The sequence below is a fragment of the Callithrix jacchus genome, chromosome 3 (assembly GCF_049354715.1).
Source record: "Callithrix jacchus isolate 240 chromosome 3, calJac240_pri, whole genome shotgun sequence".
In the NCBI taxonomy this organism is placed as follows: domain Eukaryota; kingdom Metazoa; phylum Chordata; class Mammalia; order Primates; family Cebidae; genus Callithrix; species Callithrix jacchus.
In genome coordinates, this window is record NC_133504.1 from 106,392,734 (window position 1) to 106,419,363 (window position 26,630).

General features: G+C 32.6%; 1 protein-coding gene across 7 annotated transcripts in view; it reads right to left on the minus strand.

Annotated features, from left to right (window-relative positions):
• The window catches only part of CCSER1 (coiled-coil serine rich protein 1), a 1,385,530-nt gene that overhangs the window by 362,598 nt on the left and 996,302 nt on the right, over positions 1 to 26,630 (minus strand). The window lies entirely within an intron of this gene.

Sequence of the window (26,630 nt, forward strand, 5' to 3'; positions counted from 1 at the left end):
TATTGTTAATAATCTTATCATACTTGACTCTTCATTGTTTTTATATTTGAGTCATTATGGCTATTACACTGAGATTTCATTATCCTAAAAAAAGTACTTATTCTATTGATGTCATTTTGAAAAGAAATACTCATTTGCCACATAGCACTTATGCCACATTCAAAAATACCATTCCCCTTACATACATAGACCACCATCCAAAACACTAAGGATATCAGAAATTCAGAGGTAATCAAATCTGTATGTATCCTACAATATTGTCTTTCTGAGATTTACAACAATAGTCCAACTAATAGTAAATAATGCATATATTTTTGCAGTGAATAATTCAATTCTAGTATTTATTATACTCTAAGATTTGAAGCCCTAGTGCAATCTGTAACTGTAAACCTGAATTTAAGACCTGTATAAATGTTCACTTAATTCATCACCTTCATTTACATCTGAAATAGCTGTAAGTTGTGTGGCCCAGCCTTCAATCCCATATACTTCAGCATGTTAACATGAATCTTTCATTCATTTATTCATAGAAGCTGAGCTTATAGGCTTCTTTCACTCATTTATTCATGGAAACTGAGCTTATAGGTTATTTCTATATACAAAGTGGAAGATCTACTTTCACTCAGTTGTGATCAAGATGTAGGCCTGAGCCAGTCAGCTCCAGTACTATTAAATAGTAACTTGCTTAGCATCTTTCTAGAAATACAGATAAATTTAATCCTTACAATGTGTGGCATGTCCGAAGTGAAAGTTATCTGCGGAGGACCGTTATACATAAGGATGCTGGAAAACAACCACATCAGCAAGTTGTGATAAAGGTTCAATGAGACTGCTACCTGCAGGGTTTAACACAGTCAGATGCATAGTAAACTATCAGAAAATGTTCTTTGTAATTTGTTCCTCATATTACTTTTCTTCTCCATTTAGCCAACCAGATATTTTTAAATACCTGAGAAATTTTTCAACTAGATTTTATAAAAAACTATAATAGGTAAATAACATAATTTTATGAAATATGTATCATTTATTAAACAATTAAATGCAATCAAATACATTATAGATATGAGTAAAATTAATATATCTGTATAACCACAATATAAAACTGGTATTAAAGAGAATTTAATATCTTCTATACAGAGGCTTTTTATTTGGCATTGGATTCTGTCAAATGCTTATTCCTTATCTTTGTTCCAAACTGGTACAAACTATCCTTTCTATTTATTTCATATCAGGCCAGCAAAATTATTTATCATAGATTATTTACTGATTGTAAAAATAATTACTTTTCTTTAATTGGTCAATTTAATACATTAATGGACCACGTTTTCAGCAACAATTTTTACTTAAAACTCTAGCTTTGAAGGCTTCTCTGTGTTGAGATACAAATCTATGTGAATGCTGAAGACTTCTAAGGTATGGCTCCCACTTCAGGTCAGGTACCAGTTTTTCCAAAATGCATTGTTTTCTGCCACCTAGGTTTTGGGAAGACTTGAAAGGTGAATACCACTTTGAATGGAAAAGGAAAGGCTTCTGAATTGTTTCTATAGAAATGTGTTTTATTCACTTCACAAAGATATATTGTCCAAATGTTCCATGAGAAAAAAATTTTGCAGAAACACTTAGTCAATTTAAATAATCAGTAATATATAACTTTGTTAAGTATAAAATAATTTGAAAACATTTTTTCTTTTGAAAATTTAAGGTTAACAGAAATACATCAACTAAAAAGAATAGTAGCTGAAATTGAACAAAACAAAAAGGACTTCAATGATATATTTGTCAAAACATTTTGAAAGCAACACTCTCCAAAGCAACATTGATTCACTGTTGGCTGTAACATAAACTCTTGCTTTAGTATTATTGAGTCAATTATGAATGACATAATTAAATATATATTTTTAAATATTTTAATTAGTACTAAAATAAAGATAATTTTCTGAATCTGAAATATTTCTTTTTTAACCCCTACCTTATTATATAGTGGCTTTTTAAAATGTTAGGCTTACTTGAATGACATGGTAAATTATCTTAAAACTGGGAAAAACTTATTCACATTCAGATTTTAAAAAAACAAACTGACATGTGCAATTTCTGATTTTCAAATAAAGAAGATAGATTTCTTGTCAGCAACAATAAATGTTTTAAGTAAATTTAATCTTTATGATAAAATATATTTTTAAGTGAAGCATGATCAATTTTCTATAATCCATATTAATGATTCTCAAACTCTTTCTATAGAGACACCCTTAAAAACAGCAGAGTAAAAACATTTTCCTTGAGGACAGGAGCTTAATCTCATTAGCTCAAGACAAGTCCAAACGGCTTGAAAATTAAGTTTTATTTTATATATTAATTTTAATTTTACCTTTAATGCCAATCATATAATACTACAAATTTGTCAGAAATACAAGATCAAAATGCATTCCTGCTATCTGCTTATTTTAAGAATTAACACATTCTTGAAATTAGAAACTAAGAAATATAGTCATATATATTAGATTCACTTTTCAAGATAAGATACAAATATATTTACATCTTTATGCTTAAAGTTTGCTCCCTGTTTACAACAGAAGTTTGTTTTTAACTGGTTACCTTCTAATTACCATGCTTCCAGTAACAGCTTCAATTATTTTTTCAGGGGAAGGGAGTATCTATCCCATTTTCATTTGCAGTTTCTGTGGTTTGGGTGACATGCCATCATTTCCTGCAAGTGTGGGACATGTGATACAGGCTCGAGCTAATAAACATTTGTTATTCCTCTGGCCTCAGTGATTGGTTTAGGGTTTAGCGTACAACCAAATGGGTCTAATTAGAGTGAATTTCAGAATTTCTCGCAATTCTTTTTCAACTTAAACTTTGTGGGCTGCGAGACTGGAGATGCTGCAGCCCTCTTGCTCATTGGAGGGAAGAGTGTATATAAAGATGGAGCCAACTCAAGGGAAAACGGAACAGAAAGAGAAAGGGAAAGAGAAATTTTGGATAACATCATTAGCACACTGAAATACATTCACAACTGAAATCAGCATTACTTCTGGGCTTTTTCATTATTATGTTAGCAAATAAAAACCCTTTTGTTTAAATTCAGGCTAGAGTTCTTGTAAACTAAAAGTCTTAATTGACATCTCATTTTAAGTGGATTTATTTTATAACTGGGACTAATTTTTCTACAACCATCCCAAAACTTTGAAAAGTAAATTAATATGGCTTTCATTACCAGATTTATTCCCTGACTTCTGACACCCCTACCTTCTAGTTCATCCCTATGGATCATGCATCTCTATGTTTGTGTGATGTACATATCATAGATTCTATTCCCCTGTTACTACTCTTTCCTAAGTTTCTAATAAATAGCCTCCTCTCTTTTTCATTAAAGCATGAAAACTCAGAAATATTATATTCTGTAGAACTTCCTCATTTAAAGCAACTTTCCATTTGAATAAATCGTTTTTTAATCTTTGTTTTGTAAAACTGATGAAATAACTGTTTAATCTCTTATTTGTTCTAAAATTAAAATATTTATTTATTGAAACAGAAAATTTTATTTTACACTCACTGAGACACAGTATGTGGCAGTGAGTTATGTCACATTGTTGCACCTATGTGAAAATCTGTTTTTAAAGTTATATTTCTGGTGTGTCATCTCTAATAAAAAAAAAAATCCCAAGAAGCTTTTTCTTTTCCCTGTCTCTGCTTAGGAAAGGAAAGTAATACAAAATGAAATAATGTATAAAGTAAAAATATGTTCAATTATCTGTCATTTGTAAATTAAGGAACTATGAAAATTAATGGTAAAACTCAATAACTTATTTAAAAGTAATAGTGCAAACTGATTTTTTAAAATAAAAATTTAAAGACATTTTACCTTAAGCTTCATGGAATATATAAGCTCTTTTACTTAACATCCATTTTTAAGAGTTATTCACTCATTTATTTAGTATAATTTTATTGCCTACATTTTGTGGGCATTGTGCTAGGGAAAACAATGGTGACAAAAAAAAAAAGATATAGAATTTCCATTCATTAATTTTACAAGGTAGGAGAAAAGTCAAAAACAGAAGCAATTATGACCAAAAAAACTGTGAATGTCAAGACTAAGTAATATCTTATATAATACAATAGCTAAAGTGAAATATAATCTTCCAAGGACAGCACAGTTGTAGATAAAAAAAAATTTACACTGCTTCAGTTCTTAAATTTAAATAAATTAAATCTAAATAAAATAAGAAATTCAGTTTCTCAGGCACCCGAGCTACATTTAAGTGCTTCACAGTCACATGTGGCTCCAAACTACTACAGTACTGGGTAGATTTAGGGGATTCTTCAAATTAAATCTCATAAATCCCTTTCAGAATGTCTTCCTGTAAAGTAGAGACTAAAAAGCTTAAAATTCTAATTTCAAGTCTCTGAAGATGCTAGGATGAGTCCTACCAATGAGATATATTCATGTAAGATTTCATTTGAGAAAAGCCTTAAGACAGCAAGGGCATCTAGCAGGTGTTTAGCTGTCATGGATCATGGAAGAGGCTGTGTGGTTCTGGGGCCCGCAGCTTTGCTGGTGCATCCTGAAAATACAAATTTTCGATACTGCCAAAGGACACCACTCCCTTGGCATATAGTTCTTTTGTGTATTTCTGGGAGGTGTTCTTAAAAGGTCAGCCTAGAGTCAGAAACTTCAGTAAATCCCACATTTTAAAGGGTTATCAGTACTTTAATAAATCTATTTTTGTGTAAAATTATGGGAGTAGATTTCTCTTTTGGAGCTAGATCCATGACCAATATAGCTGCTAAAGAAATCTTCTCAGATAACTAACTTTAAGCCTGTATCTAAAGAGTAACAGTTGTCTGTAGAATAGTGACAGGAAGTAGATTTTAGATTACAGGAAATATTTAGGTATGCTGCTAAGTAAGAGTGAATGCTGATTAGAGAAGCCAAAAAGAGAGTTATATATGGTTAGAATACCAAGGAAATGGTGATATCACTCAAAATTGGATGGCTCTAGCTCAATGCATTAAAAGCCACCTCATAAAACAAGCAATTCATTAAAAGCAACAAATCACCAAACGATCAACTCATCAAATTCACAGACTTACCCACAATCTTGTTTCTTGTAATAATTTATAAAGCTTACAGTAATGCCTAATACATGGATTAACAGAGTGTGGGCAGGGGGGTTGTCATGACCCTTCAGATTTTTCTTACAGAATTTATCTTTTTCCTGCTTTCCTTTCTTTATACAAAGAACATATTCATAAAATGAATGTGCTATTTTTAAAGAAACAAATTCAATCTCTGATTCTTATGGTGTTTTGTTTAACAAATTGAGCTTTTTTTACTTTTTTATTGAATACGTCAACTATAATCAAGAAGATTATCTCTAAGTTTTGAGTAAAATGGCAAATTTGGTGAATTTAGAAAATTAGAACATTTCATTCTGCAGCTGCATTGACCTTCTTGGCCTAAAAGAGAAAAGCAGAGTCTGAGGATCTAGTTAAAGAATTGGGGCTTTGTTTTAAGGGCTAGGTGGAGTCACTAAGAGTTTTAAGAAAGGGAATGGTATGAATCACTGCAGAGTTATTAAAAAAAAAAAAAAAAACTCCTGTGGAGCAACAAAGATAACTAAAGACTACAGGATTGTGGATTGTGTGGCCCTCAGTAATCCAGCTGGACATATGTGAGATATTGATATGAGAAAGACAATCTTTGAATATTTTTTCTTATATTAAGAAGATTAAAAGTAGTTTTATTTTTTAAACTAATGAGAATAACTAAAATTGAAGCATTGTAAAAATCCTGAGCAGCAGGGCACATGGTACATAAAAGCAGTTACATGAAGGTTGAGCATCTTCTGATTTCAGAATATAGCTTCTCATGAAACCAATTCCATCAGTAGATTATGAATTATATTGATATTATCAATTATATTGATAGACCCTGAGGAAGGTTCTGTAATATCATAACACTGTTCCTCAAAACTTGCCTTCCCCATTAAGTTAGCAAAGTTTGGTTACCTCCCTTCTCTTAACAGGTCTTTTAAACCAGCATTGTGGCTTCTAAATTACCAGTATTTTATACATTAGACTTTTACACAATTAGAATTTACCAACAGGAGATCTCAAATGTGTTTAAAACATTTTAATGTTGACCACAAGTTTCAGAACACATCTAATGACAGTCACCTCCCCACGCACACATTTTGTAAAAATTTGAACTCCATTTTTACTAATTGGCATTTTCATATTTTGAATTGCTTAAATATTTGCATAATAGTAAAGTGTTACTAGCTCTCAGCATGGACAAACTATTTCTATTAGTGAAAATCATAATTACTACTGGCCGTTTACTGATGCTCAAAAACACAGACTTCATAACCTAATAAATTATTTTAAAATATTTCAAGTCTTACAATAAAATAAATATAGCTGCTTCAGTATCACTTTATTCCTTCATATAATGATACTCAAGTGTTGTAAATTCTCAGATAACCCAATTACTTTTTGTAAATAGGGCATGTGAGCTATTTTTTAAGGCAACAATAACACTTAAAGATTTTTCTTTGGTAAAGACTCCAATTAATTACATAAATAGGAGTAAGCTATGCTTTTTATAAATATGGATTGCACATTTGACCTTAAACTGACAAATATGAAGAAACCTACTAATACAATGCATCACAAATTACTTTTTACTCTAAAACTCTAGCTCATTTGCAAACAACCCCTCTCCGCCCCCCCCGTGTGTGTGTGTGCGTGTGTGTGTGTGTGTGTGTGTTTGTGTATGTGTTCTCTATTATGTGCATTTGGTATAATGAAACAAAGGAAACTTGGAAACTATGACAATAAATAAAGTTTTTCTCAATTCTTCCATCCCAAATGCCACATTTTTCATACAAAACTTTTATGAATGTTATTATTAAGTCAGATTTGAACTTCTATTCTGAACCATTATTGTATCCATTTTTATTCTTATTGGTATCTACTAAATTCTCCTTTGAACTAGAATTATATTTTCAATTGACTTATTCTTAATTTTATAAGGACCTGTCATCTACAATCCCTAGGAAAAAACCTTTTGTAATATTAATTTTAATATATATATAGTATAAATTGATTTAGAGTCAACATTCTTTTAAAATAAGAAAAGGGTCTGGGTGCAGTGGCTCATGCCTGTAATCCTAGCACTTTGGGAGACCAAGGCAGGTGGATCACCTGAGGTCAGGAGTTCAAGACCAGTCTGACCCACATGGTGAAACTCTGTCTCTAGTAAAAAGAAAAGAACATTAGCCAGACATGGGGGTACACGCCTGTAATTCCAGCTACTCTGGAGGCTGAGACAGGAGAATTGCTTGAAGCGGTGGGCAGAGATTGCAGTGAGCCAAGATCATGCCACTGAACCCCAGACTGGGTGACAGAGTGAGATTACATCTCAAAAACAATAAATAAATAAACAAATAAATAAGAATGGGAATCATATATTAGGGTTCTTGTTTAGTCAATGAAATATTGTCTCAAACTAAAACAATTTTAAAACCCCTCTTATTCAAAACATAGCAATCATAAGGGACATCAGGCCATAGCATCTAAAAAAAAAAAAAATCAGTAAAACAGGAAGAAGATTTGAAGTAGAAGTGAAAACATATAAGCAATGGGCATTCACTGTGTCCATATAAGAGTCAGGACATGAAAAGAGTGGCATACAGTTTAAAATAGGGACTTAGGAGCACCTTTACAAGTGTTGACTAGTGGCAATGACAAGATTGAACAATAATAACAACCACAGTAAGTGTATTATCTTATATTTGTTTAATATTTGTATAGCTTTCATCATGCTTTTGCTTTTAGTATTTTTGGACTTTACAGTAATTCTGATAAATCTGCCCCTATTATTATTATAAATATATTTAGTGTGAGGAGATTAAGTAACTTATCTAAGATTATAACAGAATGCACGGCTAGAACTAATCCAGGGTTCTTTCAATACTGGGAAGTGAAACTCTTGGTTTTCCCTTTTCATTCAACCTTTATGATGTTCACAATATTATGAATAGAAACAAAATTAATTTTAATTTCCTATGAATAAGTGATATACAACATAGGTCCTACTTCCAACATTTTAAGGAAAATGTAGTTACCATGGAACCAGAATCTGGTGGGAAACTTTTACTGTGGATCGTAACTTTTTGCAAAGACAGGACAGCAAGGAAAAGCAGCATATGAGCATATGCCTCTCTGGACAGAAACTCATTTATATTCAAATAACAAATTAGCAACACTGAGGTAAAAGGTCTGTTTTAGGTATTATAGATGAGCTAAGGATAAAGTGCAATACAATTGAAAAAAAGCAAAATCCATGTGAGTATAGGGAAAAAATATATACATAATTTGGGAAAGGATCATAGACAAAGGAGGAAGCTAAGCTTTTAGAAATGTAAAGTCTCTGAAAGATTGATATGATGGAAATGACATTTCAGTCACAAAAAAAAACAGCTTGAACAAAAGATGAGGGCTAGATAGCAAAATCAGTTTTAAGATATAAAATTTATCAATATGGCAGAGACACTGAGTCTTTTGTAGACAACATTAGAAAAATTAAGTTTAGAAATTAAAAAGTAATTAATCTGGATTTTATTTTGTAAAAGCCAAAATTTTGACTAGAAAAAAAAAATCAACAAAGCTTTGTTTTACAATGATAATTAATGGATTCAAACAAGACAGAATCAACATCAACAAAAGCAATCCAAACAAAATGAGGGCTAAATCAAGATTCTTCCAAAGAGCAGAGCAAAGAGGAAGTGATAAAAAGATTTCAAAGATAGAAACAAGTTTTATTACTAATGAGAAGTGGGGACAAAGAAAGGAAAGAGAGCATTTGACAACCACACAGTAAATGAGAACATAATATCAGGTAAAATAGATAATTTCCTAGGTGGAGCAGGTCAATGGACAAGCTCAATTTGGGACATACTAAGTCTGAAAGGTACATACAATTGACAGGGTTATCCAGCAAGCACTTTGAAATGTGGACATAATAGCCAATTTAAACAAGCAAACACATGTGGCTTGAGATTTGAAGCTGGAAATGTGAAGGAGAAATTAAATATGTGGAAGTAGAAGAATTTTCTTAAGGAACATTGTAAGATTATGTTAAGAAAATAGCCAAAGAAAGAATCAAGGAAGACAACCACAATTAAAAGGCAAGTCCACGGGGAAAAAGCAGGGTGTAAAACTGGAAGGCAGGAGTAAGACACAGGAAAAGATTCAGGAGAGAAAGATAATGTTGCACAGGAAAGCAGGACCAAAGCCCCATGCCACAAAGGGTTTCAGCGGGATTTGGAGTGAGGCTTTTTCATTTGGCACAGTTAAGTCAATTTACTATAGAAGAAAACAGCTTCCACTGCAGATGAAACCTAGATGACACTGAGTTAAAGGCAGAACAGAAGGAGAGGAGATGAAGCAGTGGAAACAGGCTACTTTTTCTTATTTCAGCCAAGGTTCTTGGCTACATGCAATGGAAACCAACTCTGGCCGATCGAAGCAAAAAAGGAATTTCTTAAAAGAATATTGAGTAGTTATCATAATTGAAAAGATGGTAACCAGTTCAGGGCCACAAACACCATGGTAGGGTTGCAACAAGGACACACTGCCCTCACATCTCAGCACCAGATAACAAAGTTTGCACTTTCAAGACAGCCAGCTCTGAACAAAGCTCTGAACACTATTATCACTGTTGTCACAGCTGCCCAAGCCCTCAATTTCATAGAAACTGTGGAACCTGCCTTGGAACTGACTGTGTCTCTGGAAAGTGTACACCAGATCGATGGAGCCTGGGTCATGTGTTCCCATCCTAGTAATAGAGGAGGCTAGGAAAGTAAGTATCTGGCATTTTCAGCTTATCTAGTGAAAATGAGAGATGATGTAACACAGAGCATCACTTATCAAGATTCATATAGGTAATTCTGAAAAGCTAATAGGCAGGCTCAAAGGTTGGGCAGTTACCAGAAAATATATTTCCAATATTCATTTAACAGTTTGTCCCCAGAAAGAAGAAAGCTTGATGCAGAAATCAACAATTTCTTTAGAACAGAGAAGGTTTACATACAAGAACAGTAAGTGGAAAGAAAGAAATTGAAGATATGACAGTGATGGATATTTAATGACACTGGGTCTATGTATAATTATGCTGCTCAGAGCACAGGTAAGGCAGTTAGCTTTGAAAAGAAAGGGAAGCAAGAGAAGGGTAATTAGCTTTTGTACAGAGCTTTCTAAATGATAAACATGATGCTTAGCATTTATATTTTTACATTTATTTGTCAAACAATACTATTTAGTATTAGATACTACATACTATCTGAATTGTAATGACAAAAGCATACGTTATAAAGCATCCATTATGTTTCAGACATTATTCTGATTAACTTATTTAATCCTGATAATAACCAGGTAGGTACTGTTATAGACACTTTACAGATGAGAAGACTGAGGTAGTAAATTCTTCTTGCATATCCACGAAGTTATGTTCAAACCAAGTTTTATCTTAGTCCAAGATTCCTTTTAAGTACAACATAATAAGCAAATGGACAGACATTTAAAGAAAATGAAAGCAGTGAAAACAGGTTACTCATAGACAATTCCAGGGAATAATATTTGAAACCAATAAATCATATTGACCTACAGTTTCTCACCTTTTAACACAACGGTATTTATTTCTATAGGAAAGGCTATGCATACAGTCTCAAACAGAGAGGTCATTGCTTAGCTTTGAATTTGAATTTTTCCTCCAAATTTGATTCTTTTTTAAAGTCCTTAAAAGACATCATCCGGAAAGTCAGGCTTTGTAGAAAAAAAAATTAAGTTCAAAAAATTTCCTATACATATCAAGAGCAAGGCTTAGATGTCTGCATTTACAGTGTTGCTATAAGAAAGGGTACAGAAAGGGTAGAGGATAAGATATATAAGAAGATTCAAGTATGTTTTTGCCACATGGGAAGAGGAAAAGCCACTCTGGTGTTTGAAGGAGCTTGCTAAGAATTGGAAGAGATTAGAGCAGGGATAAGATGCTGCTAGAGTCCCTGTGGTAACCAAAACTCTCTAAAGAAACCTGGAAATTGGAAATAAAACCAAATAACATGTATCTAGTTTTCTGTCTAACTAAGAAAGTTTCCCTGAGATTGTACTTCTTGTCCACCCTAGTCATCTAAGAGATCCTGAAGGAACCATGTCCTACACATCAACCAATGGGCAGGAAGAGGATTTGGCTTAGGATAAGGAAATCATGGAGTGTGTCATCTAGTAAATTAATGCTATAGCCAGGGCCACAGATTTCAACAGTGGTACCAAAGACAAATCCACAAGACTAGAGGTACTGCAACATGGGCTGGCTGCATTAGCAACTCAGTAACTTGCTCATAGGACAAAGAGTAAAATCCTTGCAGCTGCTGCAAAGAGTAAAGTAAAAAGAAGTAAAGTAAAAACAAGAGTAAAATCCTGCTGCTGCTGTAAGGAATACTCACGTTTTAATAATCAAAATAATTTAAATTTAAAAACTCAAACCTCTGAATTAAATGCAAAAGTAAATACATTATTTTTCAAAAATTAAAATTCAAATAAATGTTCAATTTATGTTTTCCATATCTGTATATCTATAAATTATAAGTTTATCTATGTAATAAATATGTTTGTATATGCAGTATATATATAATCCTTTGGGAAGAAATGTAAGTTGAAAGAAGAAAAGCAAAACAATACTAGCGAGATTGTATTTCTCTGTGGTTCTCAGATTTTTCACTTGGATTCACAGAAATATTGGGCCAAGGACACTAGGATATTCAGATGATTTTCAGATGAATTTAAATACTTCCTACACCAACAACTATAATTCAAATGAGGTCATAGAGAATAACTTTCTCAACTATTCCCAAATTCAGGTTAGACAATGACTCCAGGCCACTGGAGACCAGATGCTACAGGAGGAGAATTATTAGCTTGATCACTAAGTAAATTTTCAGCATCTCCTGTCCTAATTAAGCATGAATACAGCAGCATCAAAATAAGTACATTCATGTGCTCTAAACCTGATTTTTAAATCCAGGCCACAGTATCTCTTAGAATACTTGTATTCTACCTAAATCCAATGAAAAGGAAACAATTATAACCATAAACATTTTTTGATGATGAAAACAAATTGTAATGAATGACCTGATATTGAGCTAAGACTAAGGTAAGTTTTAGGAGCCACCTTTTACCTGAGAATTACCAAAATATTTTCTTTAAAAACAAATCCATTAACATTTAAGCTCTCTAGAAAATCTACCTATAAATCTAAAATCATTATTTACACAATTTGGGAGGTTTGCAGAGACCTTCCAGAGAATTGAAATTCTAACCTATTGGAGTACTAACATATAATTAGTTCTATCGATAACTCTTTTATTCTATTACTCTGGTAATTCCTAGACTCTTTTTGTCATGATTAAGTTATAGACCTTGTTTTCTGGAGCACATATAAATAGGTATACTAGCATAACAATCATAATTTTAACAATTTGGGTATATTATTATTTTTCTGATAGGCATGAAACCCAGTTAACATTTTGCTATGTCTACATTTTCTCAGTATGAGAATAATGCTTGGATCACAAAAGTATCAAGCATACAAATAGTCAGATCTTTCATTTGCTAATATTTATAGAATATTTCCAGAATATCTATCCAATGTCAACTAATGACCTTGGACACACTGGAGAACATGAATAAGATCTGCTGCTATTCCACTTTAAGTTCCAGGGTACACTAAATGGCATTAAAAAATATGTATCACTAATTATGAAAAGCACAATAATAATTTACCGAGCACTAGCTATTCCTGCAAATGTGTTACACTTGTAAGAGGTTAACCTTATCATATTTGCCCTCAGTGCTTCCAAACAAGATCTTACAGTTGCAAAATATTTCACAAAATAAAATAATCAAAGTAGCAGATTTGAATAACTTAGTTTAAAATACATTTAGGATACAATTGCCCAAGAAAATTAAAACACCATAACATCAATACTGAGAAAGGACTACTACCATACGACTGATATAGTATTGTTATAGACAATGTTTCCTGAAAACCAAGAAGAGAATAAACACTGCTAAGTGCTATAACTGAGGTATTAAAATAAGAACATTTTCACGTTTTACAAAGCACTTGAAATAGGAGACAAATGATAAGTTTTATGCAGTTTACACTAGTTGGTAGCTACAGATGAAGAATCATGGTAGATGTTTTAACACATTTTTAATAAATATAATTTATAATTGTTCCTTTTTAAGGAAAAATGTTATCTAAACATTTTTCTTTTAATCTTGGACTCTTTGGAACTGCTGTAAATACACTGAAGATATTCTGTATTGGGAAATCATGGTGTTATCTATCACAGCAACATTTAACAAAAAAGAAAAAAAAGATTTGCATGATTCAAAATATCTATTACATAAAATTTCACTTCCTTTGCCTACCTGGGTAAATTTCATTTTAATTTTATAAAAATAACCAAATTTCAACAGGCAAATGGCTCACACCTGTAATCCCAGCACTTTGGGAGGCCAAGGTGGGCACATCACCTGAGATCAAGAGTTCAAGATAAGCCTGGCCAACATGGTGAAACCACATCTCTACTAAAAATACAAAAATTAGCAAGGAGTGGTGGCGAGATACTTGTAATACCAGCTACTCAGGAGGCTGAGGAATAAGACTATCCTGCACCCAGGAGGCAGAGGTTGCAGTGAGCCGAGATCACTCCATTGTATTGCAGCCTGGGCGTCAAAAGAAGAACTCCATCTCAAAAATAAAAAATAAAAATTTCTTGATTTCTACATTCATCATTTACTTTTATTTCACAGAGTTTGTATTAACAAACAACCCTCTGAGGAAACATCTTAAGTTCTTTGATACTTTGTTTTTATTTAGTTACTTATTTTTATTTTTTAAAGATGAGAAATTTTATTCAGACTGCAATTTTGAAAATCCCTTCCAGACTTAAAATCCTATGATTAATATTACACAGGTAAAAATAAACTTACAGATATGCATTCGATAAGAAAACTATCATGGGGTCTAGGAGGAGCTTAATTAAAGTTGAAAATAAATACATGCTTGAAGAATCATCATATAAATTAACTCAGATGATATGATTTTTATCAGTGGTATAACATATTAAACATTAAATAGATTATCATTTAAAAATTATCATTTAAAAATATTTATTTTTAGTGTACAAATTATGCAAATAATAAAATATAGTAGCTTAGTAAAAATGTCCAAATACCTAATGCATGTGGGGCTTAAAATTTAGATGATGAGTTGATAAGGGCAACAAACCACCATGGCACATGTATACCTATGTAACAAATCTGCACATTCTGCATGTGTATCTCAGAACTTAAAATTAAAATTTAAAAAGACGTTTGTCCATCAAAATCTCTGTCATGTTTTTTGGGAATGAGTTATAATTATATTCTTCCATTTAAAAACTTATATCATAAATCAGGACTAGCATACTGAGATGTTAAAAATGTACAGTATATGCATATAATAATAATATAAAATAAATGTCTTAAAATATAATGAGCATAGCCTTCAAACTGTTTAAAAAACAAGGAGAGAAAAGAGTGCAATCCAAAATAGAATGTGCTATTTAAGGTGTTAGCTGATTCAAGTATTTAAACAGTTTTTCAAAGTGATGTGATACTAATGTTGTTCAGAATTCTCAATAGCACTTACCCTTTTCAAATTCTTAAGCACCGAGATCCTTTCAATTAATGGGAAATATATTTGGCATTAGAGGTAGTTTTATCTTGTTTATTTTTCTTTCTAATTTATCTTCAATAGATATCTGTAGTTATGTAAAGTTTGTTCAAATATATAAATAAAAACTACTATTTTAAGTCAATTGAAAAATTAACAAAATCCAATATACATCTAGCTTTCCCTTTTTTACTAATTTGCTCTAATTCATTTAAGGTTTGTTGGAGAATACTTAATGTAACTTAGTTCTATTGGGTTCTTTTCTCCTGTTTGTTCTCTTTTCACCATTTGTTAGAGAAGAAACAAAGAAAGAAGTGAAAGTAGAGGTAGCTTCTCATTCTCAGGAGTACAGCATTAAAGTGGCTATATTCCTGGCTTCTTAGAAGGAATAGTGACATGCACACTCCAGTCTTTTCCTGGAATGTAGCAAAACCTCTGAATGCCTCTGAAAGACTCTTACCACTTTTCTCAATGTCTTTCTGAATTTTTTCTTTTCTAATTTCTATTATCTACAAAACTGAAGTCATTTGGGCAAACATTTACTCAACTGCTTTAAAGTCATTCAGAATAAATTTACCAAAATCTTCATCTTAACCTCACATGTAATTACTTAGCATAGCTCTTAAACATAGTCACAAGTCAATAAGTATATGTTGATTCCACAAACATTTCATCTTGATGATAAACAGGGCCAAAAGATAAATGTAAATCAGATGTTATTTCTATTTAATCACAATGGTTTTTCAATAATCTAAATGTATTTCTAGATTAGGCAAATTATAAATCAAATGTGCTATTATTAACATGCAAACTACATCCTGGAGACTTAAAGATAAAGCAACTTTTTTCCACTTTTGTATTTTAAATACATTTTTGGATATAAGTATGTTTAATATATTTTTGTATATTAGTTTAGATTAGCAATATTTGTATTTTTTTAAAGTTAACATGGTTTATTTATTATCAAAGATTGCATTAAGCCCAAATCAACCAAAGATTTTGTGTTACATAAAGATTTTATTTCCTTCATTCCCCATTACTCTTATAGCAGCAAAATCCCTGGATGAAAATCAAGTAGGCTAAAAGTGTAGAAATATTGCTTCTGCCTCATGTGTTATGTGTCTGTTGATATCAGAAGAGTCTGACTAGGGTGCTGGGATGACAAAATGAAGCAACATGTATATAGCACTCAGCAAAAAATCTGGCATGTGAGATAAGTATTATTATTGCTTCTGAAGTACTTGGAGAGCTAGCCAAAGCCTTCCTTTATAGCTTCCTGTCTTGATGCTTCCACTTACCTAGCCTCTAGGAAAGTCACATGGACTAAGCCACATTTCCTGAAGCTTTTAGGCTTTTGGGCCTTCACTCAGGCTGTTTCCTTATCCTACAAGGCCTTTCCATCAATGCATCCATATGAAACATTCCATGTGGACCCAGTTTCATTATTTAGCTTTCCTTTGTTCTCTCCACAACACTCTGCTTGTACAAAATTTCTTTTAACAATATGTATACCCCTCCTCTTCCAGATTATTTTGACTGAACAATGAAATAAAATGATAGAATCTAGAGTTTCTGATTTCTAAACTCCCATTTATTAGTAATATGTGATATGATATTGCAAGGGTCATGAGTGTTCTTATATCACTTCATTTCACATAGTATTTTAAATTAATATCCATTTATATCAGTGGGCTGTTATAAAAGGCAAAACAATGCAAGGTGCTTTGCAATGTATAATGTTATCAAATCATAGGAATATTTTTTATTGAATATAAAGAAGATAAGAATATCTTTGGGGAAAAATGAACCAAAAAGCAAATGCTAGACCCTGAATATTTCAAGGAGAACATCATAAAAGTTTAAATGGATTGAAATAATAAAAAACAATATTAACATGCATTGAACCTGTCCTATTCAAAATTATTATTTTTCATGGTGACAGTTGTATGAATCATAGGTTAACAAAATATGCATATTAGATTATTTTATTACATCCAATTGTCAGATGATTATCACATTCAAATTTTACCTCAATATTCCACTATTTTATGTGAGATATACAATTTAGGCTAAAAAAAATAGTATAGTGAAGTGTCATATTCCTTGGAATGAAAAATTGAGCTCACTGGAATCAAATTATGCGCGTCCTGGGGCATGATGGTAGTTTAGACAGAACTGTGGAAATGGAATTACAGGATACTAGGTACATTTATATGCTGAGTAGTTAAAAAGTAAGTTATGCTGGCAGTTAAAAGTCCATGTCAGAAACATTTCTGTGACTTCTGAATCAATCAGTGTTTATTTTGCTTACTTTGTGACTCAGCCAAGTTTCAGCATTAATGTAGGAAGCTAGACTACTCAAGAGAAACCTCTCTAAAATTAAGCAAACAGATGTCTGCTGATATCATTTGCTAAGTAATTATTTATACCAAACAATTAGTTGAACTTGTGTAAACAATAACTTAGACTTTTAGATTTCTAGGCATAATTTTATAGCTGAAACATGCAGCTCTATTTTCCTACCAGAGGAAAAGAGCAACTACTTAGGGATGAAAAATATTTAATGTATGTCCATTTTTGGAGTTTCTTTCTAGCTTTAGAGCACTGTTTTGAATGTGATAATGTTATTGTACTGATTACTTTGCAAATACATTTCTATTTTGGAAAAAAAAAGTTTGTCCTAGACTTAAATAGATTTGATATTCACTTTTGCAAAGACTACAACATGTGCATGTTTTATATAGCAGTACTCAGAAATCATTTATGAATCAGGAGAGGCCATGTGGCCAGCAGCTTGTCATTTTGCTCAGGCATGACATCCAAGAATGCTGAGGCTGGGTTGTGAGTAGGACAGTTAAATATCACATAACTTTATCATGTCCAATAAACTGTTAGCAGCTGCCTTAGGAAATGGTTCATCATTTCCCAAATAAGAATATGGTGGGTTCCTTGCTGGTTAGTAGGTTCCAGGCATGTGTTGTAAAATCAGGGGACAATTAGTGGTATGAATTTCTCCAGCTCACCAATAAAGGTCAATTATGAGTTATATTGTGGGTGTGTAATCTTTACAATGACTTTCTACTAAAAATGATTTTTGAGTTTCTTCTTCTTTTATGAAGAAAACATGAATAATATACTTCAAAGTATCAGTTTAGATAAACTTTCAAATGTGGTTCAAACCTAGAGCTGCCCTGAATCAGGTCCTACTACCCTCAAGAAAATTCCACACCCAGTCACACTTATCTCCCTTTCTATTTGAGGTTACTCATGTTTCTTCTTTTAGTAATAAATACCATAGTCATGTGTTTCCAGCAGTAAAACTTCTGTGTTTTTTCTCTGCCATTTTTTACTGCATCAGCATATGCTTTTCTTGCTCCATTTTATTAGATTTACATATAGTTCATGATTTACCATTCATCTCTAATAAGTGTGAATAGCTGCATATTTAAAGATTAATTTAAGGATTGGGTTTGTCTTGATGTGACAAAATATTCAAGTAACAGTGTATCACACATAACAGAGGTATCTTTTCCTCTTACATAACCTTATGTCAGGAAGTAGGCATTCAGATCTAAAGTAATGACTTAAGATGTCAGGATCTTTTAGATCCTCCTAGCTTTTACAAGTTTCAAGACAGCTCCTGCAGCTTTAGACATTATGTCTATAGCATAGAGAAGCAGACAGATACATGAAAGTCAAAAAGGACATAGGTCAGTCAGCGAAATGTACCTCCTTTTTAAAAGACGTTTCAACTTGCATTCGATCCATATTGATTACAGCAGTGGGACAAATCCAACATTAATTGAAAGTAGGCTTGGATATGAATTTTTAATTGAGCATATTGACTATCAATACCACTGAGTTCTGTCATGCAAGAAAATGGGATAACCAACTACCAGTTTCTGTCACAGGACCAACTATCAACAGGTAAATGTGCAAGAATAGCAGCCATACTTTGTTAAAGCATATTATTTATTCTTTAGGTTACATTATGTTATTAAACACATGATGATAAACACGGCAAGGTAGAAAGAGACTCATATCAGCCTAGGCTCCATTGTAAATCAACTGTGTATATTTAGGGAAATCATATATATTCCCTTAGCCACAGTTTCCTCAGTTCTAGAAGTCATCCTTTCTACTTATAACCATTAAACAAACAGTTATGTAATTGAAAATGCACTCAAACTTTCCAAACAAATGCATGAGTAATCATAATTCAATTTACATATTTACATAAAGTAAGTTTTATATTATGGATTGCTTTGTGTTTAATAACACAAAAAGAAGATACTGTAGTTACATTTCAGTATTAAAATTGGTGTCATAAATTTAAGTTTTATACTATTCAAATCTGAGAAATAATAAACAGCATATTAGTAAATAAAAAGTAATTGCAAAAATACATTCACTTAGGGGACAATATATATTTTATAGATATTTGTCTTTGTACTTTAGGGAATAAAATCTGTCTTAACGTACCGTACAAGTATTCTTAACACTGTTGCATTTTATTATCAGTCACTTTTTATTTGCATCACTTAATATCTATGACTTCCTTTGCTTTAACATTTAGCTTATATTTGTAAATTCTATCAGAGGATTACTCAAAACAGGGTTTTTCAGGTTTAAAAAAAGTATTTCTGCCCAGTAGAGTGAAGTGATATCAAAAATGAAAAATAAAAACAAATAAATGAAAGCAGTAATTGTTCCCATATAAAACTTTCGGGCCGGCCGCGGTGGCTCAAGCCTGTAATCCCAGCACTTTGGGAGGCCAAGGCGGGTGGATCACGAGGTCAAGAGATCGAGACCATCCCGGTCAACATGGTGAAACCCCGTCTCTACTAAAAATACAAAAAAAAAATTAGCTGGGCGTGGTGGCGTGTGCCTGTAATCCCGGCTACTCGGGAGGCTGAGGGAGGAGAATTGCCTGACACCAGGAGGTGGAGGTTGCGGTGAGCCGAGATCGCACCATTGCACTCCAGCCTGGGAAACAAAAGCGAAACTCCATCTCAAAAAAAAAAAAAAAAAAAAAAAAAAAAACTTTCAATCAAAGTTCTCTTGGAGCTAGTTTTGCGATTAAAAAAGAATTCTACATTTTCACTAAAAATATTTTCTCATCTAACTCTATACTACTAATGACATGGCACAAAATAAAGAGAGAAGAAAAGTTAAAGTATCTAAAGGTATTACTCTGATGAATAAAAACTGACTTATAAATCAGAATGATTAAGTTTGCTTGGTATATTGTGTTATAAGCCTCATCTTAAACAACATTTTGTAAAGTAGATGCTTATACAATGTCATTGTTAATTATTACTCATAGCTCATTAACAGGTAATTAGATTTTCTATTTGGCAATCTTCTTCATGAGAACAATTAATATCAGTTTAAAATGAACATTTGGGTAATGGGAAAGAGCCCATTTTCATCACTTTTTTTTAATCACCAGTATATAACACAGTGGCTGACACATAGTAAGTCCTCAAAAAATATTTGATGAATTAATGAACAAATGAAAGAACAAATAACTTATACAATATTGAGTTTTTTAAATTTGATAATTCTTGTAACAACTGATACATCTCTTGCAAAATAATTTATCAGCTAGATAAAACCAAATTTCATTATATTTAATTGTTGAAGATTGCCTAACTTCCATATCTGATGTCACTCATAAAACTGCAACTTTTTTAAGAATCTCAAAATGTTAGCTTTAATTATTGCATAAAAATCATGATTTTATAAGATATTTATTTATGTTATGAAAAATATCTTAGAATTTGATTAGGTATCCTCAAAAATTTTATGTTACATTTAAAATTATGTTCTTGGTCATTAAATATTTTCTCACTTTTGAAATTCTGTTTTTATTCATACACGACAGAAAATTTCTGAGCATATGCACTGATTCTAATTTTTAAAAATAATTCTCTGCTGCATATTCTTTCTGACAAACTACCACAGAATGGAAGAAATGTATTTATTCCCAATTAGAAAAGAATATTAATGGGAAGAATTCTTCCACTCTTAAAGGACAAAAATGCTTCTCAACTGTGATTCATAATACCTTATGTATATTAAAATTTAATATTTATGTGTCCAAATTTATCTTAAAAGGACACATATACTACTAACAGACATAACACCATCTTGTGTTTCAGATTGGCATTTATCTAATTTTGGAAGATATTTCTTATCGAACAACATGATAACAAGTGTCAATAAGGAACATAGAATGAAATAATTAATATGATTTCCAGTTTACTGGGGTCAAAACTTATCAGCATGGCATTGATTTAACATAGTCATTAACAATGGGTGAGATTTTGACAGGCAGACTTATAAGAGGGCTCATTCTAATCAGAAGAAATAGTATTATCTGAAGCGTGAAAAGTATGTTACTGAAGCCCAGAGAATTCGTCGGAAAGAGACAAAATTAAAGCTATTCAGGGGCATGTTAGGAACATCTCAAATGTTAAAACTCAGATAAGTCCTTAATTTAACGGGCCATGGGAAATCACTGAAAATCATAGGAAGGGGAGAAATACGATCTAAGCTGTACTGTAGGAAGCCTAAATTGCAGGAACACCTAGAGTGAGAAAATGAGGAACCAATAAGTAAAATTAAAAGCTGTATTTTTGGTAAGATGTTTAAAGGGAGTGATGCTTTTGAGAGAGTAGGTCAATATGGTTTCACTCCCAGTAATGCCTAGGTCCTAATTGTCTTTTGACTCTCCCATGCATTGTTTCAATGGTATTTGTTATTTTGTGTGATTCACCCAATTGAGCCAGGAATAAGGAAGTCACTGTTCCACTTTGAGGTACAAATTAGACTTATTGAGACTCTTGGTGAACCAAATTAAAACACACAGTCTTGAAAAGCTGTGTGTTTGCCTGCACATATGTATGTCCATCCCAGTGAGAGAGACAGAGAGAGAGGAGAGATAAGAGGATGTGACAGAGAGAGAGAGGGAGAGAGAGATCCCATTGAATATCATAGAAAAGTTTTTGTAAACTAACCACAAAATTTTACTATGTGCCACACAGTAGAAAGGATACAGTATATGATTTTATGATAGTAGAGCAAAATTTCCTTTAATGACAAAAGAGGGGAAAAGATTTGGAATAGGGAGAAAGTGAGTACATTAGAAGACAATAGTTGTTGATTTTTCCAAGAAGGAATCCAGTATGATAATCTTTTTCCCTTGAGCCGCAAAAGGATGCCACCTTGCAGAGTACTCCATGCCAACAAGAATAACCCTCATGAAGTAAAAAAAAAAAAAAAAAAAAAAAAAAAAAAAAAAAAATGATATTAGGCAAAAAAAAAGAACTCTAAAATAGTGCTACTGGTATATTTTAACTTTCAAATAGCATATTTAATATTAATTGATAGATATTCAAATGATCTGACGGTACAAAATGCTGTTCTTTTCCTGCTTTGAGTGACAAGCATTCAGTACTGATGCTCTGAAATCTAACACTAAAATTTCATCTGATGTAATACAAATCCTTTTATATCACAAAGTCAGTAAACTGGTTAGATGTAAATATCAGAATCAACATTTATTTTACAAAATTTGGCTTTCTGAGAAGTGGCATATATTGCTTTCAATCCCCACTCTGTAATTTAGTACAAATTCAAGTAGAAATGAAGAATAAGATGTCTTATTGCCTGAAGAAATGATTAATCTAATAATTTTAGAAGATCTCCTTTACTGATTGTCCACTAAACATAAGAAGACTTTGAAAAAAAATGAAAAAGATGTTTGGCTGTTTATTATGCTACCTGTGAAGGAGAACATGAATATGCCAGGGAGATAGGGTTTCCAGATTGGGTGCTATGCTTAGGCCATCAGGTTTGACATTTCATTAGCAATAAAAGTTACAAAATGCTGGAAAGACAAGACCCAGCCAAGTGCTAGTAGGTACTCTGAGTGCTGTCCCTGAAATTACCATATAGATGGAGATATAAATATACATGAATCATGCTCTCACCTGTTGAATCACATTGTATTTGATGCTCACACAGTTTAAGATTTCTGCACATTGGATATCAAAGTAAAAAATAAAGTATCCATATATATCAGCTAACACATTTAAATCTAAGAGAAAATCAAAGAAAAATGCCATTGGAGAAATGGTAACCCTAATAAATACAACAAAATAATTCGATTAAGACAAATTCCTTGTAATATAAGGCCGGTGTACTCATCTGAAAAGAAGAAGAAAACCATTGTCCTCTTCTTCTAGTTACTTTTCCTCTTATGTTGTTACTTCTTAATTTTAACTTGAAGTATTAAGCACTTTCTCAAAACTTTATTAAAATTACTTTCAGCCCACAAGTTCTCACTCACAGGTGGTGTTTATCAATGAGAACACATGGATACAGTGAGGGGAGCATCACACACTGGGGTCTGTCGGGGGGAAATAGGGGAAGCAGTGGGTGGGAAGTTGGGGAGAGACAGATGGGGAAAAATGCCAGATATAGGTGATGGGGAGGAAAGTAGCAAATCACACTGCCATGTGTGTACCTATGCAACAATTTTGCATATTCTTCACATGTACCCCAAAACCTAAAATGCAGTAAAAAATAATAAAATTACTTTTGGTACTTAAGTTCTGGTAAATATGTCTGTTTTGAAAAACAACAACATAAGTTTTGGCTGCTAAATGACATTAACAAAAACAGATAAATTTAGAATCATTCTGTCTAATGTAGTTTATTTTTCTAAATGAAAAATTATACAATAATTAGAGAGAGGCTGGAAATGAGTGAGGTCTGAGCTGGTGTTACGTTAACTGCACAAGACTCTAGCACAGATTAATGTCCTTGAAATAATCCACTATAATAAACAATTGACACTGAAGCCAGATCAATGTGATTAAAGAGTAAATTGCCTATCGATAAGGTAGTATGTGGAAGAAAACACAAAGATTTCTTTTTTGTAAATATCAATGCTACCAGAGTATGTCCCAATGAGAAGAAATTATTAGCAAAAATAAGGTGAAAATGCAGGAAGATGAATGATAACCCGAAATGCATCCCAAAAAAGGTGGCAGCAAATGAAATCTAGGGCATACATGAAGAAACTGTTATGACAAGAGAAGGAAGGTGTCTTGCAAAAGAGAGGACAGACAATGTGCAAATGAAAGGAGATTCACAGATTTCATTTCAGAAAGATGAAATTCCTGCTTTACAGCTTTTATTTATGGTTAGTCATCTCTGTTGGACCCTCACCATTGCTCAAAATTTTTGAATAATTTAAAGCTTTTCTTAAATTAAAATACATTCTTTTGATGACTCTAAAAACTATTTGGAAAAAAAGGAGACTATATATGGGAAATCCCAGGGAGACAACATTTATGACAATATAAAAAGTAAATTTCTAACAATCAGAAGAGTTTGTAAAATTTTTTTAAAAGTAGGGAGTTTTTCATTATTCAGGTGAAGGACAGAGTAAATGATGGTGTCACAGTGATTTTGAGGAGCAGAAATAATATCTAATGGTTGATCAGACTAAGTAAATTCCAAAGATCATTTCATTTATTATTTTTTAATGTTTTATCTGTAATATATTCTAATTATTGTAATGGAAAACTACAAGTACATACAAAAGCAGAATACAATGAACCCCTACTTGTATTTCCCTCCCTTATTTCCCTCCCTTTCACAATTATTATTATATAAATCAAAATAAAAAACATTATATACCTATGTCCTTCACTAACTACCACCTCTATTTTGAAGCATGTTTCAGATATTACATTCAATCATCCATAAATATCTCAGCAATATTTCTAAAATATAGGGTTTTAATAACACTTCTCTTACCAGAGTTAAAATATTAATTTAATTTTTTTATATATATAAATTTATATATACACATACATATATATAAATATTTTTTTATTGCATTTTAGGTTTGGGGTACATGTGAAGAACATGCAAGATTGTTACATAGGTACACACATGGCAGTGTGATTTGTTGCCTTCCTCCCCATCACCTATTATCTGGCATTTCTCCCCATGCTATCTCACCCCAACTCCCCACCCCCCACTGTCCCTCCCCTATTTCCCCCAGACAGACCCCAGTGTGTGATGCTCCCCTCCCTGTGTCCATGTGTTCTCATTGTTCAACACCCACCCATGAGTAAGAACATGCAGTGTTTGATTTTCTGTTCTTGCATCAGTTTGCTGAAAATGATGGTTTCCAGGTTCATCCATTCCCTACAAAGGACACAAACTCATCATTTTTGATGGCTACATAATATTCCATGGTGTATATGTGCCACATTTTCCCTTTTCAGTCTATCATCAATGGGGATTTGGATTGGTTCCAGGTCTTTGCTACTGTAAACAGTACTGCAATGAACTTTCATGTGCATGTGTCCTTACACTGGAACAATTTATAATCCTTTGGATATATACCCAGTAATGGGATTGCTGGGTCAAATTGAATTTCTATTTCTAAGGCCTTGAGGAATCACCACACTGTCTTCCACAATGGTTGAACTAATTTACACTCCCACCAACAGTGTAAAAGTGTTCCTATTTGTCCACATCCACTCCAGCATCTGTTGTCTCCAGATTTTTTTAATGATCACCATTCTAACTGGCATAAGACAGTATCTCAATGTAGTTTTGATTTGCATTTCTCTAATGACCACTGATGATGAGCATTTTTTCATATGTTTGTTGGCCTCATATATGTCTTCTTTTGTAAAGTGTCTGTTCATATCCTTTGTCCACTTTTGAATGGGCTTGTTTGTTTTTTTCTTGTAAATCTGTTTTAGTTCTTTGTAGATTCTGGATATCAGCACTTTGTCAGATGGGTAAGCTGCAAAAATTTTTTTTCCCATTCTGTTCATTGCCAATTCACTCTAACAATTGTTTCTTTTGCTGTGCAGAAGCTGTTTGATTAGGTCACATTTGTCTGTTTTGGCTTTTGTTGCCAATGCTTTTGGTGTTTTGGTCATGAAGTCCTTGCCTACACCTATGTCCTGAATGGTTTTGCCTAGATTTTCTTCTAGGGTTTTTATAGTGCCAGGTATTACATTTAAGTCTTTAATCAGTCTGGAGTTAATTTTAGTGTAAGGTGTCAGGAAGGGGTCCAGTTTCTGCTATCTGGACATGGTTAGCCAGTTATCACAACACCATTTATTAAACAGGGAATACTTTCCCAATTGCTTGTTTTTGTCAGGTTTGTCAAAGATAAGATGGTTTTAGATATGTTGTTTTGCCTCTGAGGCCTCTATTCTGTTCCATTAGTCTATATCTCTATTTTGGTACTAGTACCATGCTGTTTTGATTACTGTAGCCTTGTAGTATAGTTTGAAGTCTGGTAGTGTGATGCCTCCCACTTTGTTCTTTTTGCTTAGAATTGACTTGGCTATGCAGGCTCTCTTTTGGTTCCATATGAAGTTTAAGGCGGTTTCTGCCAGTTCTGTGAAGAAGATCATTTGTAGCTTGATGGGGATAGCATTGAATCTGTAAATTACTTTGGGCAGTATAGCCATTTTCACGATATTGATTCTTCCTCACCATGAACATAGAATGTTTCTCCATCTGTTTGTGTCCTCTCTTATTTCACTGAGCAATGATTTGTAGTTCTCCTTGAAGAGGTCCTTTACGTTCCTAGTTAGTTGTATTCCTACGTATTTTATTTTCTTTGTAGCAATTGTGAATGGCAGTTCGTTCTTGATGTAGCTCCCTTTAAGTCTGTTATTGGTGTATAGGAATGCTTGTGATATTTACACATTGATTTTGTATTCTGAGACTTTGCTGAAGTTGCTTATCAGTTTCAGGAGATTTGGGGCTGAGATGATGGGGTCTTCTATATATA